This window comes from Lolium perenne, chromosome 6 (assembly GCF_019359855.2).
Source record: "Lolium perenne isolate Kyuss_39 chromosome 6, Kyuss_2.0, whole genome shotgun sequence".
Classification (NCBI taxonomy): Eukaryota; Viridiplantae; Streptophyta; class Magnoliopsida; order Poales; family Poaceae; genus Lolium; species Lolium perenne.
The window spans coordinates 49,207,566-49,213,332 of NC_067249.2; the positions used below are offsets into that span (position 1 = coordinate 49,207,566).

The 5,767-nt window shown below is 41.5% G+C and overlaps 1 long non-coding RNA gene across 1 annotated transcript; it reads left to right on the forward strand.

Moving 5' to 3' along the window:
* The first annotated feature begins 1,722 nt into the window (after positions 1 to 1,722).
* On the forward strand, positions 1,723 to 4,632 carry LOC127307905 (uncharacterized). Its single transcript, XR_007856009.2, has 4 exons — positions 1,723 to 1,916; positions 2,592 to 2,758; positions 2,990 to 3,211; positions 3,370 to 4,632. It is a non-coding gene; the product is annotated as an uncharacterized lncRNA (long non-coding RNA).
* The last annotated feature ends 1,135 nt before the right edge of the window (positions 4,633 to 5,767 follow it).

Genomic DNA, 5,767 nt, shown 5'->3' on the forward strand with positions numbered 1-5,767 from the left:
AATTCTTCCATAGCATTTGTTGCTTTGGTGGGATTAGAGAGAGAAGGATTCAAGCACTTCTTCTTTGGTGTTTTTTCTTGTATCCTTGCACAGTGTTGAGCCCTCCATTACAAAAAAAATTGAGTGAGATATCGTGAGCTTGTTACTCCTGGGGTTGACCTCCTAGTTGGCTTGGTGGTTGGTGCTACGGTGACCTCTTCGTGGAAAATTGTGAAGAGGATAAAACTTCTCCTCGTGGAGGTTATGAAGTGGTTGTGCAACTTACCATCTACGGAGTGGAGGAAAAGGTAGTCATAAGGAAATGGTCTTTGTCCTTTGTGGAATTATCTTAGAGAAGAAAGTGAGCCTTCGTGGCATTCGGGAGACCTTCGTGGTAACCCACATCTCTCCAACATGATGTACCTCACTTTGTGTGAGGGGGCACGGGAATATATCTTCATGTTCGCGTGCCTCGATTATCTCTATAGATGAATTTACTTTCCTTGTGATAGCCATCGAGTATGAAGTACTTATATCTTGCACATACATATATGATATGTATGTTTATCTTATATCTATCTTGCTTAGCTCTAGTTGTTGTTGCACTTAGTTGATCCTAGCTTATTTACGTTTTGTGCTTGTAAAATAAATATTATTTTAATTCTGTATTCATACAAGCAAAATCCGTAATTATTTTTAAAACACATATTCAACCCCTCCCCCTTAGGTGACATCTCGTTCTTTCATCATGTGAAATAGAATCTTAGTTAGGTGCTTATGAATGATCCATTCAATAGCAAGTTTCAATAAAGATTTCTAGGTTTGGTGAGTGAGAGATTAAGAAGAACTTTTCATACATGAAAGAAGAAATGCAGCGACCTAGGTTTCCACCCTAGCCGCCGCTTTCATCTGCACCGTTTCTGTCATCTCTCGCCGAGAAGACCGGTCCCTGCCTCCTCTGCTTGCCGCACTTGCGACAGGAGGGGTGGGGACTTCGGACCTACGATCGGCATTCTAGTAAGTTAAAAGTTAGAGATTGGCCAAGTAGCATCGGCGCTATGGTGGCTATATATGACGGTGCTATGAAAAACAAGAATAAGGTATACCCACCTCCACGTCCACCTTCTCGGCGGCTCCCCAGTGGCATTGAGGACGGTGGGGGATAGTCTGCTTGCTACTCCCATGGAGTGGTGAATATATTTCAGTACACACTTGTTAGAAATTTTTTGTCAAAAGATTGGATCAATTCAAAGGGTTCAATGGTAACGATTTTAGCTTTGCGACCCTAGTTCTTAGGGGCATGTGCACGAAGCCTTCCCGACTATAATCAACAACGGTGGGCTGCCTCCCGTAGCAAAGCGACAACATTGGCGCGTCGGCGGCTCGCTTCAGCGGCGATAGTGACCATTTGTCTGCCAAGAACCTCAATATACTTTTATTATTTCTCATAAACTTTTATACGTAATAAATACAGATTTTTCTCGCGGAAAATAGCAAGTTTCAATTTTTTGAAGGGCTGTTTTGAATGCCTTTGGGTGCATCCTTCGCCATTGGTCTGCACAGTATCCGAACTCACCAAACGGGCAATATTTCGTGCTTGCGGGCGATATTCGGAGCGGGCCGGATGGCCTCACCTGGTGTGGAGTCGTGCCCGTGATAATATTTTGAACGCTATAGTTGCTGCTAATCACGTGGCCGACCGCGTGCGGAGTCGTGCTAATATTTTGTCTTTCACCGGCACAAAGTATCTGGATTCAGCATCTCTGTACCTCTATACATAGCACCTCACAGCTCTCCTGGAAAGTCCACGCGCTTCTCTGCTCTATTTGCTGGCCTCCAGATTCAGATTTCAGAAACTAGCGATCGATCTGAAGCTCGATCCGGCACCATCGATCTGAAGCTCGACCCGCCCTCGTGAACGGTGAACCCAGTATCAGGTACCATTTTTTCTGTGTTGATGTTGTTGCAAATGCTCTCTTTCTATGATGCATGATCGCTAGCTAGCTAGATTTGTTCGCAGCCCGCAAATAGATACGTACTGGTAACCCATCGATCTGACTGATGCATGCGAGTATGCGACTGCTATCTTGCTGGTATACTAGTTGTGCTCGGGGTTTAGTAGTCTAAGGATCTATTATCTCTGGTTTGCAAGACGGCAGGAGTGAGTGGTATTGCAAGCGTACATGAGCGGTATAGAGGTAGCAACAGCATCCGCTATCCATTTCAACCTACAAAGTCGTATTCGCCGGAGATGTGCGATCTGGGAGCCCGGAGCTTTCTGCTGCCGGCAGCGCAGATGAACTGGATAGATAGGATCATAGGAAGGGGAGTCAAGTCTGTTAGTTAGGAAGAGGTAAAAAAGAAGTGAATCATGCGGTATAAAATCTGCTGACGAAATCGAAAATCTGCAGTTTACCTAGTATATTTGCTCGTTCAGGAAATAATTGCTACTTCTACCAGTTTACCTAGTATATTTGCAGAATACAAGACTGATTCTTGTCCAATGATTTTATTTTTACTGATTATTTGATATTTCCTTTTCAGCTAGTTCTAGCTGTCTCCTGAATAACATTTCAGAGAATGCTAATTAACCCGGAATCTTGTGAGTGCAGGGGAATGCTTGGGAATGGGATGGTCGCCGTAAACATGTTCAATGAAACGCTCGATATTCTTGAGAACAAATACAATGAAGAGGTCGGTTGCTTAATGAAGACGAAGCACAAGAGTTTAGTGTGTTTTCTGGGTTCTCGGACAAGAGGAATAATTGTAGACTACGAGGGTAAGTTTGTTATGACAGATGTCTTTCAGTATATCTACCTAATGAGAGTCTTGATAAGTATGCATGTCTATGTGGCCTGAAACATGTATTTACATCTTTACTTTCATGATCAAATAATGATAAGGTCAAGCACCCCGAAAATCATCCTAGGCTACTTAATGTGTCTTATATACACTACTATGTAGAGAAGGATTTTGGATATAAACCTTCTTTCTTCTGATTTTGTTACAGGAGCATCTTCTATACTTGTATGGAGAAAGTGTCATGAAGTAATCAAGAGAATTTGTGAGGGTTTATATCATCTGCATATGAAGCAGCGTAATGTCCATTTGAATCTGAAACCAGCGAACATATTGTTGGATGATAATATGGTACCAAAAATCGCTAACTTTGGACTACATTTAAAGTCAGACATATACAGCTTGGGTGTTATAATCATAAAGATACTATCAGGTGAGAAGGGATATCGCTATGTTGAGGAACAACAACCTATATGACTACATTATTTTACATTATATCATTCCTTCTTTAAACACTGTGTAATGTTATTTTGTTTCAAGAGCACGCAAGAGCTAGCACATCGATACTGACCAGGAATCTTGTGACTACAGGGTTGCCTGATTGGTTGTCTAATGAAGGCGAAGCACAAAAACATAGTACGATTTCTGGGATATTGTGCTTACACACAAGAGACAATTAAAGTCCGTTATGGCTTTTATATTAAAGAGGTTGCTCTGTTTCGAGTATCTACCTAAAGGAAGCCTTGATAAGTATATTATTGGTATATCTTCACGTGAATCGGCGTATTTTCCACTTACACCATACACCTGCAAACATACTTTTAGATGAGAATATGGTACCAAAAATTACTGATTTTGGTCTCTCAAGATGCTTTGATGAAAAGTAAAGCTAGGCTTATACTTAGAAGATAGTAACATGAAAGAAGGGGCAACACGATGTTGCATATGTAAGAATAATCTATATGACTAGATCACTGTACATTGTATTCTTTCTTGATTAGACATTGCATAATTTTATTCTTTCTCAAAAAACACACAATTTTTGTTGCTTTGCGTAGTAGTATCATTCTTGTAAGCTCATCCAGTAGGGAAATGCACAAATTGCTACAAAAGAATATGAAAACATTTTGGCATGAGGTGAAAGGTAATCCCTCTATTCCAAAAGAATTGTGCATATGGATGTTGTCCAAAATCAGACTTTCTAAGCTTTGAATTTTTTATGAAAAAAATCATTTATAATACCTATTCAGTACCATTACATCAGCTTGAAACATTATTATATTACAGATGTTGATATTTTAAAAAGTTGAGCAAAAATTTACAAAGTTTGACTTAGGAAATAATCTGCATGATATATGGATATATATTTTGGAATAGAGGGAGTAGCACTCGTATGTGTAAAAAGTGAGCTAAGGTTATAACTACCACTATTATTTACATGAAACATCCTACTTTCTTTAACCTAAAAGGTGTAAATTTTGTTGGGTTTGTATTCAATTAGATACCGTAGAGTCACAATTAGTTTTTTGGGTGATATCCTAGGTAATTGGTATTTGTAGATGTTGTATTGTGATCCAAATTCATATACTAAAGGTAGGCTAACTTCTGACGAGCGGAGCGAGGCCCGTCGCTGGAGGCTTGGGCCGAAGCGTTTGAGCTTGGTTGGTATAACTGTTTAGCCCAAGTGGCTGTTGGCGCCAGCAAGTGTTTTTCCTTTGATGTTCAGGAGATTGTTGAAGTTCATGCTACAAGATGGAATTTGTCTCAAGGTGGAGTTTGTTGTATTGTGATCCAAATTCATATACTAAAGGGAGGCTAACTTCTGACGAGCGGAGCGAGGCCCGTCGCCGGAGGCTTGGGCCGAAATATACTAAAGGATTTATATTTGTGGCAGCTCCCTTGATTTAGATAGACGGAAAGAAATAAAATGATAGGTACATGGGCAAAGCAATCACACTAGCGTGATTTACAAAGATTGCATGCGGTCCATTTAAGAAAAAGATTGCATGCAGCAATGCTACTCCTCAATTCTAGCTAGGGGCAAATTTAACAACAAACCTGATTATTAGAAGTAAATTGAAATTATGCAGACCCATTAGGGAATGCGATGATTAGAAGTTTAATTGCTGCTATAACTTGTAAGACGAAAGTAACCTGATGATTCATCCAAAACAATTATGAAGTTTCAAACTTGCATATTGCATATGATATTCTCACAATCACAGATATAGTTATACAACAGGAAAAGAGTGATTTCATTGTTTAACAAGCATACTTATATACAATAAAAGATAGAGTTATACAGCACCAAAAGTGATTTCGTTGGTACCAGCGACCACTTGGTTGCACTTACTTAAACCAAGTTTCAAGTGCACAACTTTAACATCCAACTTAACAAAATAGGACACCACTTCTAAAACTTGCTTGCACTTCAAGAAGATCCAAGTGCATCCAACTTAACAAAGTAAGGCAGCGGAGGCAGCATGACGGCGCTTCCTCGACCCGCCAGCGGCGACGGTGTCTTCGCGCTTCCTCGATCCGCTTGCGGCAACAGCGTCGTGGCGCTTCCTTGAAATGCGACCTACGGCACGGCGGCGCTTCGTGAAGCCGCCACCGGGGACGGCGTCTTGGCGGGCCTTCGATCCGCCAGCGGAGCCGGCAAGGCGGCGCTTCCTGGACCAGCGAGCGGCGTCCTCTGCAACCTTCTTCTTCTCTGGTTTCTTCCAAAATGCGGCGGCGGTGGCAGCGTGTTCTTCCTTGCATATTATATATCAAGGGAATGTATTATTTATGGGGCGTAGGTCAACTAGATGAAAATAGGAGACACAAATTGTGGCGACGGCTTACATGGACAAGAAGCTCCCTCATCGTCGCTATCAAAGAGTACAACCACCTCCTGGATCTCCATCTTCTGTCCTCTGGCGACGGAGACTCGGATGGGATTTGGTCTATACAGAAAGGGGAATAGAAAGAGAACAGGGGTCGGGTC